Genomic DNA, 18,564 nt, shown 5'->3' on the forward strand with positions numbered 1-18,564 from the left:
AAAATGCTGCAAACCCTGTTTTAGTTTGAAAACTCCTGGGTTGCGTTTCAGTGTAAACGGACCAAAATGGAGACGAAGGCGTGGCTGCCGGTGTGGTGAAGTGATGAGTCCCAGCTTAGGACCCCAGTAGTATACCTGATCTAAAGCTGTTCTCACGATTCTTAATGATCAATTAAACTTGAATTCATGTAATAATCTTTTATTTTTAGTTTAAGTGAAAGAAATTGCATTTTTACGTATGTTTTGTGACATTGTTAATTGTTAATAAGAAATAAGGCATATACATTTTTTTTTATTACAAGCATGTCATGTCATAATTCATAAACAGAATTATGCTTGTATCATATTTGTTATCGAAGTTTTTTTATCAAAAAATATCTTAGATGGTGAAAAAAACTTTATCTCTAATCATTTGGGATAGCTGTGTGCTATGCTACTATCTCAGCTAACTAAACAAACACAAAGAACGAGAATTTTTTTATTTCACAATCTATAGTTTTGGTTATGTACTAGTAGGCCTATTTGAAACATATAAGTTAAAAGACATTAATGGCTGTTATAACATAGTTCAAACAAATTATATAATAAAGTGATATCTGATTTGTAACCAGGCACAAAGTGATTACCCATAAAACGTGCTTTGAACCAATCGGATTGCTTGTGTCCTAAGCTGGGACTCATCTCTTCACCACACCTGAACACGACGATAACAGACCAGAGCTGTCTCTCTCAATGGCTCTGAAACAGACCAGCCTCGACGACCGTATAAACAATAACATGGAGTTAAACTGCAAGGTTTACTCACTTTGTTGTCCTTTTTAGCAGCCATTGTGTAGTTATTAAACTCTGCCTTTTATAATACTGCAGCTGCCTGTGCAAGAGGCAAGCTATGATTAGAGCAATCTGCAACTATTTACATTTACGTAGTGCGCATGGTCATGTGACATGCGGTTTTTGGTCGTGTAGTGTGGACGGAGATCTTTTCTGAAACGCAGTGGAAACGCCATTATGGACATTAAGGATCGTTTTCATTTTAAAAAGCTGTGTTAAAACGAAAACGGACACTAGTGCAAACAGGGCCTGAAGGAGGAACCAGAATTATGCCACATGTGCCACTGAAAGCTTAGCCTCGGAAGCTGAAACATTCTAGAAGGTGAAGAAAAGCTTTATATCTCCACAACCAAGACTAAAAAGGTGTTTGGCTTACAGGCTGCAATCTACACGTCTAATTTCCAATCAAACTAAGGGCGGCACTTCACAGCAATTGTGATAATTTCTTACAGGTCATTCAAATAATTCATTAAATGAGTCCTTTCATGCACGTTGTTTTGAAAATTGCTATTTTCGCTTCTAAGCAGATAAATTGCCTAAACACAGTGAGTTCTGCATAACGTGAGGGAAGTTATATCGCACACAGTTAAGTTATTGATCCTAAATGAGAAAGAACCACTTGAGCAGGTTAACAATGCAGCAACTATTACTCCACTAATGCCACCTGGTGATTTATGAGGGCTTTTAACAAAAGGGAAGAAGAAAGCAAGAAACCATTTTTATGATAAGAAACACAACATACATGAAATAAAACATAACAATCTATCTTGCACAGGCGGGCCCTGCATAATATTGCTGACATTATCCAAGTGAGGCATATAAAACAATAGCGCACACACTCACTAAAACACTCTCCAGTGTCAGAGATGGCGTGTTTCCTGTTTCTCCTTTCCGAGCACGCTTGCCAATCCCCTGCAGTGCTTAACCTCTGGAAAAGAATGTGTTCAGGACTCTATGAATGCTGATATGGTGCGCTGTGCGTTCGCCGTACGCCGGACTCGCACCGGGGTGGCTGTTTCTGAGAGCTGTGTTTGAAGAGGTCATAAATTGAGGAGCCAGCAGCATTAAAAGGTCAGCGGTTGCGTAATTCTATACACAATGACATATAACTCAGAGCCAGCCGCTGTCGTGTCCAACGTGGAATCTAATCCCCGAGAGTCGTGGCAGGCTGTTTGCCACTGGCGTGTTTTCTTTATATAAAAAATATTACAGGGATGTGCAAAACTAGATGTCAGAATAATTAAGTCACCTAGTGGGTCTTCTAAGGTATAGTTCATGCAAAAATTTAACTTCTGTCATCATTTGTTCTAAACCTCTAAGACAAAAAAAAAAAAAAGTATTTTTGTTTGTTTTTTCAATTGCACAATGAATGTCAAAGCATTTGCTTTGGAAAGCAATACTGGTTTGGAATGACATGAGTGAGAAAATGATGGAATTTTCATATTTTGGGTAAACTAATTCATTAAGGAAGCCTTGTATAATTATCCAGATTTGGGATCATGTCTGATCATCTTATGGGTTGCTCACATAGAATGAGTCTAACACACCGTGCCAAATGTAACATGTAGGAACCAAGATGCTGCAAAAACAGACCAAAGATGACTGTCTGAATGTATAGACTAACAGTGAATAAAACAGTGCAGGCTAAATCCAAAAACGTGCCGGAAATGCAGTCAACAAATAGCATTTTATGGGACAAAACTATAAAGTCCTTACTCAAAAACCGAGGGCGTCAGATTTTGCATAATAACGGGAACATTGCTCACAGCAGGCAAATTGAAGTCCATGGATAAATAAAGGCTGACAGTCTTGAAAGTTACTGTTGAATGCGGTGAATCCACAAGCGGTGCTTTGATGGCTGTGACAGAGGTGATTTAAAAGGGATGAATCTGAAGATGCAACTTCTCTGAAGGAGTTTCCACTAAAATCCTATTGGACACATTGTAGCTTTTACCGCTAAAGAATACATAGATACATTTACAAAGGAAAATGAAACCAGATGATAAATATGAAAACCTGTATCTAAGGCTAATTGTATGGCTTTTTTTGTATGCTAAATAGAATTATGTATTTATTTTTTTCATGTTTTTTTGCACAAGTTGAAAATTACTAATCGATCGATCAGTTGCTGAATAACTAGCCATCCATCCTGACTATTATCTAATCGGTATCTGGTTTTAAATAATCCAATATATCTCTGCACATCTTGGATAAATGTAAGTGTTAAGAGAGATGGAGGGAAAATGGAAATGATATATTTTCTGTGTTTCTCATTTTATAGATGGCTGTAAATTTCTCTAGAGAAAGCTAGCAGATCGCTGCTTCTCAATGAGTTATGTTCTTCCTTATATAAGAGCCTGAAATAATCTTGACTGATTTTCAGCTCTCAAATTGATATGATGGTAGGCACAGCATAATAATACCCATGTACAAATTGAAGAATCGCCTTCCGAAGGGACTTTTGGGATGACGTCTTTGCTCATAATGGGGGTGCTGAAGGTTAGAATACCTCTCGTTCAGAAAGTCACTCCTTTCTTTCTTTTTAATCTCTTTATGTCTTTAACAAGGCTCCGTGAATTCGGCGCCATCAATGCTGCCACATCGGTCCACTCTGTCAGCGGTGTGCCTGCTTATGCAGTCATTCTCTTGGCTTCCAGGGAGTCGGACACTGGGCTGCTAAAGGTCAACGCATGAACTTCAGCCGCTTCAAAGGGCCTTTCTTCATCCCCTTTGAACTAGGGCTGTCAACGAATATTCTAAATTCGAATATATATTCGAATAGTTTAAAAAAACAGAAATTCGAATGTGAAAATGAATATTCGAATGTGAATTTCGAATATGGAAAAACACGCCCGCGGAAGCAGAGGCGCGGCTGTCTGCTTTGCGAGTGGGCGCGCGCGCTGCCTGAAGCCTTGTTTATACTTTCGCCTGTCTCCGCAGCGCGAGTCTCCGCAGCCTGCGCGCGCACCTCCCCCAAACGGACGAGGCGTTTATACTCGACGCGCTCGCCGTTGTACTATTCTTTGAAACGATAGGGGGCGATTCGCGCTCGTGCGGACGCGTCGAGTATAAACAAGACTTGAGGGACAGGTCACACGAGTCGCACTGTCTAGCACAGCGTCACTGCTGAAAGTTGACAGTGCACTAAAAGACAATGGAATAAATTGCAGTCAGTTTTTCCTTTTTTTAATACAAGCACCAATAATGTAAGTAGCCTTTTTCTTTTTTAATAGCACTTTATTTTTTATGAACCTCAGGGTAAAAGTTCTTTGTTGTCACATTTCTCGGAATTGTGTGCCTCATTTTATTTAACGTTAAACAGAAAAGTTCCATGTTTACCACAGCACAGCTCGCTCGGAGCGTTCAATGTCGGTTCTATACTGTAAAACTTCAATTAATGTTAATACATTTGTTTCAATCACTGAATGAAGCCTGCTATATTTGGGACAAGAGTCGCGACCTTAAATTGCTTGCACAAAACTCTTGATCAGCACTCAACATGTGCTTATTGTTGTTCATTTAAACCGTTATGAGCAGAGAGAGCGTGAGCGCGAGAGAGAGAGAGAGAGAGAGAGAGAGAGTGCCTGCGAGTGAGCGAGACTGAGGTCTGCGGTCTTGGCCATTAGTTTATTTACTTGGTTTTGTGTTGGTAATACATTGTCAAATATGTTTAAACTTAAATTAACTACCTATACAAGTTATGTATGTCTCTTTGTATTAATTTGTCCTGTTATTGACGTAATGCGCGTCATTGAAAAAATGCGCAACCAGATGTTCGAATAGTTCGAATATTCGTATGTTTTTTAGAGGGAATATTCGAACGTCATTTTTGAGCAATTTTGACAGCCCTACTTTGAACCCCCCAGCACACCTGCAGAAAACCCTGTGCCAGTCACAATACCACGGAGGCTTTATGAACCTTCCAGCATTTCCAGAAGAAAAAGTCTATTGGAGGACAAATGACCTGAAATATTTTGTCTGTCTCTGAGTTGTGACGGACAATGGTGTGAATGGAACCAGTTCAGGCTGGTCAAGGAGTTTCCATTGCATATATTCTCTAGAATAAAACCACTTTGCTGCACTGATAACAAACAACGTTGGGTGTTTCTTAAACTATGAACACTTTTGGACCTGTGGGAAACACTTTCAAAACAGTTTTTAAACGCAGTGTATGTAGCTTGTCTACTAACAATGTCCAAAGGGCATATTGAATTTTGTCATGAATGTTTCAAATATACTCTCATATTAAGTATTTTGTTGCTAACATTCTGTAGTGAAAATGATGGATGGAAATGTAATCATTTTTGTAATAAAATGGCAGACTCTCTGTCTTTGCTAAGGCTAATTTCATAGCTAGCTATGTATGTATTCTACACTTTTTGCATAATATGACAATCACTTGAGTGAAAAAACAACAAAATACTCAGCAAAATAATTATCCACTTTTATTATCCATTTACTGTTGTGGTTGTCTTGGTTAATATAACGTTATTGGTTGTTGTTATGTAAATGATGTTATCACAATTTTTGAAAATTGATACACAATAAATACTGAAATAGTTTGTTCATTTCATTTGTTGTTTTAAAAATAAAAATATTATAAATAAATGAAAATAATTAGTATTTTTATAAAGTTTTGTAATGTTAAAGTTGGATAAAAAAAAAGATAAAAAGCTTGCAAGACAGTTGCCAAAATAAATGATGAAGGCACAGTCAAAAGGTTGTAATGTGATCTTCATATTAAAAAATATATAAAAATTTGTATTTAAAGTTCGTCTGCTAGTTTTAAAAAATCATTAATGAACCTGCAGCAGAAGAAACACCCTATTACATCTTCCTAATGCATCTCTGAAGCTTCAGGCCTCCGTCATTCCCTCGAAAACTCAACATATAATTTCCTCCTCACAGTGATTAGAGCAGCTCCAATTAAACGTGGTGCTGAGAAAATGTGTATGATTAACTATGATATTTCGATGACATTCTGCGCTAAACACTAATATCGCGCAAAGATATCTACAAGGAGAAAGGATATTAATCGCTAATGGAAGAGAATGGTGCGGCCCCTTTTTGAAATCACGCCAGCAGGAAAGGTGAAGGTATATCTAATTAGGTTTACTCAGGGATCTCTGATGGGAAGCTGTGCCGTACGTGAAGCCGGTGGAAATTGCTGCCATTACGTCGCAAAAGGCCAAAGCAAACTCAGCTAACCTTTGTGGGCTTTAAAGGACCTTCTGCGGATCAACAGTACTTACATTGTTTACACACTCGGCGCTACATTATTGCCACACTTCTGAAGCACAGTCAGCAGAAAGCAGACGCGATCGGGAGAGATTAAGTACAGCTGATTCACAGGATGTCCCTGATCGGTTTAGAGAACGTCCTTCTATAGTGCCGTCCACAAACAGCAAACACAGTAGTTCTGTCCAATCAAACCGTATTGATTGGAGCAGAAAACACAGATTCAGGGGTGACAATGGGGATAAATCAGTGGTATGAAACTGAATAATATTTATCATTCCTCACTAAGCTTCTAAAAGAGAGAATGAAGAGATTCAGACTGCAGCATAATGTAAAGGTGTAAATAAACCTGGCAAATAAACCGTTTATCTGATAAAAGAAAATAGTTTAAGGTGTTTACATTGATTCAGCATAACTGATGTGAGATTGTGCATGTAGACACTTTAAACTCTCAAATGATGCTAGATGCTTTTAAGTCTGTCAAGATTATACGGAACGCTTGACAACCATCTTCTCACCACCTGTTAAAACGTTTCACCATGATGTGGCGAATCAAGCCCTGACTGTTCCGAGACAACCAGAGACTGAAGAGGGTGTTGTGTTCTCTCTCTGTCAGACTGACTGAATATATAAATGGAGAAATACAGACTTCCTAGTCATCTACCAATCACCATCCAGCTGATCTGAGCCTGCCAGCCCTCTTCAGGCTCAATCAGGGATGCAGATAATAATCACTCAGACGTTCAAGTAAACAGAGAAGTAACTGCACTTAAGACTTTGCATCTGAATATTGCAGTTAAGCATCCTCGACTGCTGTGTGCAAATGGACCGTGATTGATGAGTTCTTCAGGGTTTGTATCTTTTTGTCATCCTGAAAAATTGAAAAAGTGGACAAATAAATGAGGGCTGGTGTCATGATTGTGCAATTGTTGTTAATGTTGAGAATAACTATACCATATATATATATATATATATATATATATATATATATATATATACGCAAACCGATCAGGCACAACATTATGACCACCTTGCTAATATTGTGTTGGTCCCCCTTTTGCTGCCAAAACAGCCCTGACCCCGTCGAGGCATGGACTCCACTAGACCCCTGAAGGTGTGCTGTGGTATCTGGCACCAAGATGTTAGCAGCAGATCCTTTAAGTCCCGTAAGTTGCGAGGTGGGACATCCATGGATCAGACTTGTTTGTTCAGCACATCCCACAGATGCTTGATTGCATTGAGATCTGGGGAATTTGGAGGCCAAGTCAACACCTCAAACTCATTGTTGTGCTCCTCAAACCATTCCTGGACCATTTTCGCTTTGTGGTAGGGCGCATTATCCTGCTGAAAGAGGCCACAGCCACCAGGGAATACCGTTTCCATGAAAGGGTGTACATGGTCTGAAACAATGCATAGGTAGGTGGTGCGTGTCAAAGTAACATCCACATGGATGGCAGGACCCCAGCAGAACATTGCCCAAAGCACTCCACTGCCTCCGCCGGCTTGCCTCCTTCCCATAGTGCATTCTGGTGCCATGAGTTCCCCAGGTAAGCGATGCACAGGCACCCGGCCATCCACGTGATGTAAAAGAAAACATGATTCATCAGACCAGGCCACCTTCTTCCATTACTCCGTGGTCCAGTTCTGATGTTCAGTCCAGTGTTGCCGCTTTCGGCGGTGGACAGGGGTCAGCATGGGCACCCTGACTGGTCTGCGGCTATGCAGCCCCATACGCAACAAACTGCGATGCACTGTGTATTCTGACACCTTTTTATCAGAACCAGCGTTAACTTCTTGAGCAATTTGAACTACAGTAGCTCGTCTGTTGGATCGGCCAACACAGGCCAGCCTTCGCTCCCCACTTGCATCAATGAATCTTGGCCACCCATAGGGTTGGGTATCGTTTCATTTTTAGCGATTCCGATTCCGATTCTGCTTATCGAATCCGGTTCTTATCGATTCTTGTTTCCGATTCCAATATTTTTTGGAGGGAGAAAAAAGGGCAAATAATTGAAGAATAAATATTTCTACCTTTTATTCTTGCCAATTTTAAGCAATAACCAATAAAATGGCTAAAGTGAAAGGAGTCTCTTCATATAAAGGTGTTGATTACATTATTACTCCAGCAGTAAGTGGCAAAAATCGACTGTTTTTTTTTTATTGAATTATTTATTGAAGAAGACTCGAGAGATTCGTTCAAAAACGGTGAATCATTCATTCATTAAACAAGTATTTATGAGACACTGAATTAATTAGTGTTTGAATTAATTATTCAAACTAGTTTTTTTTTTTAAAATAGACTATTATACTAAAAATGTTATTCTGAGTAGTTGTCTGATGTATGTAATCGTGATCTCCATTTTAAACTAAACAAAAATGATTTTAAGCCACATAGATTCCTGAATTAGAGACCGTTCACATAAGCACGGCCGTCTCCTTCTTTCCACAAGCGCTTGCGCTCCCGTGGCGTCTGTCGTTGCTATGCAACCAACCATTTACTAGGCTACTAGATATATTTATGGAGATGAGAAATAAACCCCCCCCCCTGTTCAGCTATGATCAGCTGTTCAGCCGAGCTTTTGATGTTACAGAAAGGTCGGTTGTTTTTTGTCACTTGACCTGCGCACCGCTTGCGCCATTCTGAAAAGTTGAGAAGTTTTCATCTCGCCGAGGCATAAGCGCGCCTTCAAAAACGAGCGCCACGCACCGCATGCTCGTCGCGCCCACGGCCCATGTCGCTTCTATTATGAACGTGCTTGCCGCGCGCCTACATTTGAAATAACGGATAGTCAGGAATCGATACGAGGAATCGTAATGCGTGCGTCTTATCGAATACCCGGTTTTTAGAAATTTGTTACCGGTTCTAAAATGGAACCGGTTCTCGATACCCAACCCTAGCCACCCATGACTTTGTCGCCGGTTCATCACTGTTCCTTCCTTGGACCACCTTTAGTGGTTCAGGAACACCCCACAAGAGCTGCCGTTTTGGAGATGCTCTGACCCAGTCGTCTAGCCATCACAATTTGGCCTTTGTCAAACTCGCTCAAATCCTTATGCTTGCCTATTTTTCCTGATTCTAACACATCAACTTTGAGGACAAAATGTTCACTTGCTGCCTAATATATCCCACCCACTAACAGGTGCCATGATGAAGAGGCGGTTTCTTATTTATACAGTATGAAACTGACCTGCAAAGCTACCTAAAAACTATGCCCAGGTGTACTTGGACAAACGCTGTTTTAAACGCAAAGGGTGATCACACCAAATATTGATTTGATTTTGTTAAAAAGTTAATTGACAAATAAAATCTATTTATTGAAAGCATCCTGACTTTACAGCATTTTTACACAAGTGCCTAAAACTTTTCACAGTAATGTAGCTTTGCAGGAAGGTTTCTTCAAGCGTTTTGGAGACTGATTGCTGCAGTTCTTCTGGATTTAGTGTGTCTCATTTCTGTTTCTTCATGTAATCCCACACAGACTCAATGATAGTGAGATCAGATCTCAGTGTGGAGCACCGGCTATTGTCAAGACTCCTTGTGCATACAAAAATCTCACTGGATTATTATTACAATTAATGGCAAAAGGAATGTTTGAAAATGTAAACGGATATTTCCTACTGATGCACTACAGCAAAATATATAAATAACTGGATTAAAATTAAAAAGAAATTGGTGAAAACACCAACATGCCTAAGACTTTTGCACAGCAGTGTATATGCACATCGCAAAACTAATACCATATGCCTGCTATTGTATTTTCACTCTCGATCGACTGTTTCAACAACCTCAACTGTTGTCTGCTCGACAGAAAAACAACTCAGCACATGAGCCTGAGTGGGAATCTGCTGCAAATGTGTGTTTTATGGCATTTATTAAAAGTGAGAGATGTTAGCAGATCATTAAGCTATCAAAATCTGCTTCAAAGCTGCGGATGAAAAGTGTCATGAGTTCATCTGACTAAACGCACACTCTGTATAGTGTTCGGGAACGACTTGTAGGGTGTGTTCAGGAACGAGACGTAAAATCAACCAAGCTGTATTTCCACCGGGAACACAGATCAAAGGGAAAAGGCTAAAAAAAATGCTGCACTTCACTCTGGGAGCGATTTGACTAACCTTGATCGTGAAGTTTTTATCATTTCATATTGATCTTGTAAAAACACACTCTGTCTTCTTATCTGCAGAACACAGCACTCTTTCAGATGATTTCATCATATCATTTATTTTTATCTGAAGATGAAATATTAACAAAAGCAGAAATCCACTTGGTGGGATGTGAAAGATGTCGAATTGTGTCTTTTTTGGGTACTTGCACATGCAAAAACACAGATAGGCCAACATAAAAACATATCTCTGCACGCATGCAAGCACACAAGACAGAAAACTGGCATGATCACATGCGCAAACTCTTTCTTATGAACACGAACAAACAATGATACAACGCACAGTGCTACGGTCAGCTATGTAGAAAGACAAACATTTGATTTTGGAGGGACACATCTGTTTGCACAGCCTATTAAATGACAATGAGGGGCATCGTTAGCTGGCAACAACAGTAATGAACCTCTCTCGAAATGCCACGCCAGCAATATTCCACGCCAGAAAAAGCCATCCACAACTAAAGAGCTTCCACTTATTATTTTATTTTGACCCTTTAAAACTCTTTTATTCTGTCAGGTCTGGGAAAGTCACCCGTTATACAAATTCATAAAATTTGAGCAATTGTTCACATGCTCCTTGTGTTTAGAGCAGAGTAGGACTTTGCGCAAATATTTGAGTACTTGGAAGTGACAGCAGTGATCAATCATGAAAACACAATAAATGTGTAATTAAAAAAAACAAACATGAAATTAGTAACTACATAGTTATTTATGGAGACATTTTGGGTGGTAATAAAAACAGTCTGATTGGTATTGCAACTCTACATAGACAATGCAGACTTTCAATGCAGCAAACACACCATGAAAGTACATATGATTTGTGTACTCAAATTTATATATCACATATTATTTACTATATGTATATATAAATATACTATGCGTGTATGTTTAAAATTTGAGTCATTATTCATTGCAAATCTTCCCCTCTACCAGAACTCTCAAACTGCAACTGTGATTAAAGGTCCCATGACATGAAAATTTCACTTTATGAGGTTTTTTTAACATTAATATGAGTTCCCCTAGCCTGCCTATGGTCCCCCAGTGGCTAGACATTTTGATAGGTGTAAACCAGGCCCTGGGTATTTTTGAGAAAATGAAAGCTCAGACGGGCGAATCTAGAATCTTCCCTTTATGTCGTCATAAGGGGAAAGGTCACCTCCCCTTTCTCTTCTTTGCCCGCAAAGAGAATTTGGCCCGCCCATGAGAAAATGAGCTGCGCAAGTGCGATATTGGTTTTTCCTCGAGAGACATCATGGCTTGCTGATGTCTCTCGTCTTATTTAAACTGTGATTAAAATATATACAGAAACCGATCAAAGAACAATCCCTTTCCAATCGCCCAAGCTGTCAATCACACAGCACGAGTTTATCTGGACACTTGACAAAACTCGTTATGAAATCAATGACGCTGTTACACTGCACAATTAAGCTCTTACTGTATTTACCTCATGTTTGCATTGGTGAAATCATTAGTGAGAGTGCAGAAACTGCGTTGCAATGATAAGATCTTCATTCACGCGATCAACAGGCTGTCATCTGCTCAATGCTCATCACTGCAACCTTTTATGTGATGGGAATAGATCTAAATAAACTTCTCACGATTCGTTAATCTCGATAGCAGTAATAGTAAAAACGTATAATAGCTGTAATAGTAAAAGTATTCGAGAGAATTCCACATGTAATGCTAGCTATTTTAAATGGAAGCATGTCAGCCAATCACAGCAGTGGGTGTTTACACTGAAGTCTCACAGCAGACACGCCCCTTCAAACAGAGCGTTCAAATCAGAGGCTAAAATCAGCCTAGGAAAAATGCCTTTTATTTCTAAATTATTACAAAGTTTGATCTTAAAAACATACTAACATTATCAGGGCTGCCCAGGAAACATTATCAAATAATCAAATAATCCATGTTATGGGACCTTTAAAAAAATATGACTGTATCATCACTGGTATCATTGACGCAAAACACTTGATGGCTTCTGAAGACTCTAGCCTTTTCTAAATACCTACACTTTCGGTCTTGGCTACTTGAGAGTGTGTGAACGCAACAGGAAGTAAGTGTGCAAGACTGTGCCAGGTGTTAATAATGAAATCAATCAAGCAAGCTCATTTTGTGTTCAACAAAAAACTATACAGGACCAGCATACAGACTTGGAACAATGTACACAACACAGGATGAGAAAAACAGAAATTTGCAATTTAATCCCAATGGCCCAAGAAGTTCATCTGAGGCATGTGTACACTGACCATCACCCTCCATCCCACTCATCTGATTAATCTGTCGAGCTCTCCAAGTGGTCGAAATGACCATAATGCACATGCCTAGTATTTAGGTGAGCTTCCTGGATGACAAAAGAAGTGTCTCTACAGTCAGACTGATGAATGTTCAGCGCTGAGATTATTAGAGCAGAATTGTGCTAAGGTGTGTAAAATCAGTCTCCGGCAGGCTAGCGCAGCACAGACTTTGTTTCTCATTTTGTGAAGCACAGATGTAGCGTATTCACTTGAGACTTGTTCAGCGAGAGAAGAAAAAAGCAGCAGAAAGGGAGAGAGAGAGACAGACAGGCAGAGAGAGAAGAGATAAAAGATGAGGAGACTAAAATATGCCCTGATGGAGTGTGAGTGTATATGGGGCCAAAAGCCTATCCAGACACCGAAAAAAAAAAAAAAAAAAAAAAAAAAAAAAGGACAGACTTTATTGGCATTTCTACTGCCATTTAGTTCGATCTCCACCACAATCATTCTCACTCTCTCTCTTTGAATGCAAGACCTTGGCTGTTGTCCTCCCATTCTGGCACGGCTAACGCCCTTTTCACGAGAGAAGGAGAGCAGAGAGGGGGATAAATAGAGAGCGTCTTTTAGCTGCCGCATGTTCGTCACCTCTGAGCTGAAGGACGGTGTTGAATAGTCTTGCAGGGGGGTGTGAAGACAGACAGACTGCGGAGGATTAGAGACTGTCTGTCTCTACTTCTGTCCTCTGACATCCACTAGCATCTCTCTCTCTCTCTCTCACACACACAGTTACAGGCATACAGTCGAGATGATGACAGTAATACATCAGAGTGTGAGATTGTCTTGTGCTGCAGTGGAGGGAACAGGAAGTGATGTGATTGTCGTTTTATTTTGTGTTTAACGCATTGGTCCTTTCCTCCAACGCCATCACTCTGTGTTTAAAGGGGGCAGTTTTCCATTTATTGATCGAGAGTCAAAGTAGAGAGAGAACAGGGAATGATGGGGGAATAGGGGGTGAAATTGAGAACACCACTGAAACTCGAACTCTAGTGTTCCACATGAGCACATTGATATAACAATACATCTTCGAGACTCATTAATTAATTAAATAAATAAATAAATGATGATGATGATGATAAATGGTTATCTTCTCAAAACAGACCAAATAAATAATACATAAATAAACTTGTCACTTAAATAGTTATTAAATACAAACAATTCTAAATCAAATAAATAAATAATTATAAAAATCACATCAGAAAATGTTTTATTAAACTTGTCATTTAAATCGTTAAGTTGAACTGTTATGACAAAAATGTTTTATTAAATTTGTCACTTAAATTGTAATTCAATGTAACTGTCATATATATATATATATATATATATATATATATATATATATATATATATATATATGTATATATATATATATATATATATATATATATATATATATATATATATATATATATATATACACTCACCTAAAGGATTATTAGGAACACCTGTTCAATTTCTCATTAATGCAATTATCTAATCAACCAATCACATGGCAGTTGCTTTAATGCATTTAGGGGTGTGGTCCTGGTCAAGACAATCTCCTGAACTCCAAACTGAATGTCAGAATGGGAAAGAAAGGTGATTTAAGCAATTTTGAGCGTGGCATGGTTGTTGGTGCCAGACGGGCCGGTCTGAGTATTTGACAATCTGCTCAGTTACTGGGATTTTCACGCACATCCATTTCTAGGGTTTACAAAGAATGATGTGAAAAGGGAAAAACATCCAGTATGCGGCAGTCCTGTGGGCGAAAATGCCTTGTTGATGCTAGAGGTCAGAGGAGAATGGGCCGACTGATTCAAGCTGATAGAAGAGCAACTTTGACTGAAATAACCACTCGTTACAACCGAGGTATGCAGCAAAGCATTTGTGAAGCCACAACACGCAAAACCTTGAGGCGGATGGGCTACAACAGCAGAAGACCCCACCGGGTACCACTCATCTCCACTACAAATAGGAAAAAGAGGCTACAATTTGCACGTGCTCAAAATTGGACAGTTGAAGACTGGAAAAATGTTGCCTGGTCTGATGAGTCTCGATTTCTGTTGAGACATTCAGATGGTAGAGTCAGAATTTGGCGTAAACAGAATGAGAACATGGATCCATCATGCCTTGTTACCACTGTGCAGGCTGGTGGTGGTGGTGTAATGGTGTGGGGGCCCACTTTAGGCCCCTTAGTGCCAATTGGGCATCGTTTAAATGCCACGGCCTACCTGAGCATTGTTTCTGACCATGTCCATCCCTTTATGACCACCATGTACCCATCCTCTGATGGGTACTTCCAGCAGGATAATGCACCATGTCACAAAGCTCGAATCATTTCAAATTGGTTTCTTGAACATGACAATGAGTTCACTGTACTAAAATGGCCCCCACAGTCACCAGATCTCAACCCAATAGAGCATCTTTGGGATGTGGTGGAACGGGAGCTTCGTGCCCTGGATGTGCATCCCACAAATCTCCATCAACTGCAAGATGCTATCCTATCAATATGGGCCAACATTTCTAAAGAATGCTTTCAGCACCTTGTTGAATCCATGCCACGTAGAATTAAGGCAGTTCTGAAGGCGAAAGGGGGTCAAACACAGTATTAGTATGGTGTTCCTAATAATCCTTTAGGTGAGTGTATATATATGTATGTATATGTATATGTGTGTGTCCATTTTTTTTTTTTTATTAAAAAGAATTGTTAAAGAAATAATTTTGCAAAAATGCAAAATTTTGAAAAAGATACATATCTTAAAAAAAAAAAAATCTTATTATCCTATATGTCATTAAAGTTGTTGAATTGGAACATTAAAAATATCTTTTTTTCTAGTGATCTAAGGACTGTGATGTTTATATATCGGTTTCAGCCATTGAAACCCATGACTCAATGTGGCTGGAGCATGTGTGCAAACAACCAGGCCACAGCACTGACCATTCACTGCATTTCCATTTGCCCTTTATCTTTACAAACAGAGGTTTCTTTCAGGAGAAAAAAAAAAAAACATTCATTTAAAACATTAATCTTCAAAAACTATTTTAAATGTCTCTCTCTCTGCCTTCCCATTACCGTCCAGTTGACCACTTAATTTCGGTGGAAGCTTCAGCCACGTAAAGTAATTGCTGTGAGGCTATTAAAACCGGTGACCCCCACGGCACCTCGTTTAGCTGAAGATACCATTGGAAAGAAAAAAAATTAACAAGGGGGACATGGATAAACAAAAAGACAATCGCACATATTCCGACCGGCAAGTAAACAAAAGCGAAACACATCTGCAAGCGGCTATTGTTGCTGCGCTATTGTGAGGAATCTCTTTGAAAAGCGTGCAAGATCTTTAATGGAAATAGCTGGTTGTTGACGACAATGTTTGGCATTTGGTGTTTACCAGCCGTGTGTTTAATGGCAGCTAGTCTCACTTCCGACCTCGCTGCACTTTGCTACATCCGCAAGGGTTTGAGAATAATAGTGTTTCTTTCCCAGTAGGGGCTGAAGCTTGCGCTAAACAGACGCTCTCCACCTTCACTCCGACCTGCCTGTTCTCTCAAACACAGTTTGGGCTCTCCAGAGAGCCATGGCTCCTCGAAAACCCTCTCTGCCCCCTTCGTTCCTATAGATACGGACACTATGCCCTATGGGAGTATTTACAAGAGCATGTGCAAGCACCCAGATGGGGGCATCAGGGGACAGGCGAAACAGAGAAACACAAGAAAGTGTGGATCAAAGTTCACAGAGTGTATTTGTTAGATGCTCTGATCTCCACTTCAAAAAAGAAAACACGTCTTTTTCGGATTGGAGGCCAACTTGACATTTAGAAATGCTCTGTTTGGGTGAAACGGACGATTTGTGATCACCTGTGAACTGTTTTTGACTCAAGGTTGTGAAGTAGTAAAAAAAAAAAAAGCTTAGCCGCTAATCGTGTAAAAAGGAAGATTGATCACTGTGACTTATAATGCTGTTCTGATGATGTTCTGAGGCTGTCGAGAACGTTGCAATGCCCAGGAGGACAGGAAGTCCTTTTTTGGTTGGGGGGGCGGGGGGGCTGAGTGTGAGTGAGAGAGGGAAAAAAACTAAAGGCGATGCACACCTTACAAAAACAGACACGCACAAGCTCACCTTTAAAACATGACCGATATGGATTAAAAGGCAAATCTCGGGTTGAAAGATTAATACCGTCCACTTGATTTCCACAACCTGCCCATCTGGGAGCGCTGAAAGCCACTTATACAGCATAAAAGACACAGCGCCGCTCCTCGGCCTCTTCATTCAGCCCACACAAAGGCCACTCAAGGCTAAGAATCTCTCTCGTGGCTTTCAGGAGGATGCTATACCTGTGAACACTGTAGCATGAAGCTGCTAGCTATTTCTCTGCATGTCTCTCTGTGTCTGCTTCCTCTTTCTCTTTTCGCCTGCTCTGCTCTCTCTCTCTCTCTCTTTCTCTCTCAGGCTGTCTGTTAAAGCTGCGCTCACCTTTATAATGTCCTCATGAGAGGCATCGCTGCTAAAGCCACACAGTAAGACTGGGATAAGAGCTGGATAAAGCCGACACAACACTCTATGACCAAAGACCACCTCTCCCTCTCATTTCTGTTCTCCTCAGCTCATTTCTCCTTTCTATACTTTTCTTATTTCCTTTTGTTCTCTTTTCTCTCTCTCTCCTCATTTCTCCTTTTTCACTCTTCTCTCCTCCATTAATTTCTCATTCTCTCTCCCTTCATTTCTCATTCGCTCTCCACATTTCTCTTTTCTCCTCGCCTCATTTCTCCTTTCTTTACATCTCCTCTTCTCATTTTTCTTCTCTACTTCCCTTTGTTTCTCCTTCACACTCCCTATTGATCCTCTCCTCCCCTTATTTCTCCTTCACGTTCACCAATTCTCTTCTTAATTTCTCAGTCCCTCTCCCCATTTCTCTTTGCCTTGTTTCTCCTTCATCCTTTCCATCTCTTCTCTCAACCCTTATTTCTCCATCTTTCTTTATTTCTCATTCCCTCTCCCAATTTCTCTTCTCTCCTCCCCGATTTCTCCTTTATGCTTCCAATTTCAGTTGTGTCCTTCTCTTATTTCTCCTTGTTTCTCATTCTCTCTCCCTATTTCTCTTATCACCTCCCAGTTTCTCCTTTATGCTTCCCATTTCACTTCTGTCTGCCTCTTATTTCTCCTTCTCTCCTCATTTCTCCTTCTCTCCCCCTATTTCTCTTCTCTCATCTCCTGATTTCTCTTCTCATCCCCTTATTTTTCTTCTTTTCACCTAATTTATCATTCCCCCTCGACATTTTCCTCATCTCCTCCCCTAATTTCTCCTTCAAACTCCTAATTTCTCTTCTTCTTCCCTGATAATTTCTCACACCTTCATCTCCTCTTCTTTCTCATTTCTATTTTCATCGTCTAATTTTTCTTGTCTCATTTCTTCTCCCTATCCTCATTTCCCTTTTCATCGTTTCTTCTCTTCTCCCTTCCTCTCACTTTCCCTCTCTATTTCCTCATTTTCTTCTTTTAACCTCTTATCTCCACATTTCTCATCTCCTTTACGTGAACAAGTAAATGTGTTTGATGGAGTAATCACACCTATATGCAAAGACAAAACATCCCCCCAAATCCCTGTAAGGTTCCACTAAGCTCATTCTTTCTCAGAAAAAAAGTCTCACAAATAAAGTAACAGAAACCTCGCTCAGGTGAGCAATAACCTCAAGTCCAGTATATCATAAGTCTGAAGGTATTGAACATTTCTCACAAGCCTGCAGGCGTGAGCGAACATGACCGAGAAACACTCCACCCTGCGCATCCAATGGTAAATGTCGGACTAATCAAATAGAGTCGATGGATTGGCTGCAGCGGAAATCGCTGCTCTTTTATTGGACCATATTAGCCTTGACCTTCAGGGCTCAAATGAAACGTCCTTGAAGATATAATGCTATAATGTAACACGCAGCACAGGGGCTCCTCTACTCATACAGAAAACTCACGCTTCAATGTCTTCAGAGCACAACTGTGAACTGCAGGACTACCGGCACCGTCTAACTGAAGGACATTCATAATAACAACATTACACACACAACACACGCAA

The 18,564-nt window shown here is 40.0% G+C and overlaps 1 protein-coding gene and 1 long non-coding RNA gene across 13 annotated transcripts in view; one reads left to right on the top strand and one right to left on the bottom strand.

The window, feature by feature from the left end:
• Positions 1-18,564, bottom strand: part of msi2b (musashi RNA-binding protein 2b) — a 262,677-nt gene that overhangs the window by 104,549 nt on the left and 139,564 nt on the right. The gene's annotated exons all lie outside the window — the stretch shown is intronic.
• On the top strand, positions 308-5,512 carry LOC309506161. Its single transcript, XR_014208663.1, has 2 exons — positions 308-3,574; positions 4,698-5,512. It is a non-coding gene; the product is annotated as an uncharacterized lncRNA (long non-coding RNA).

Source organism: Leuciscus leuciscus (genome assembly GCF_965113295.1).
Source record: "Leuciscus leuciscus genome assembly, chromosome: 9".
Lineage (NCBI taxonomy): Eukaryota > Metazoa > Chordata > Actinopteri > Cypriniformes > Leuciscidae > Leuciscus > Leuciscus leuciscus.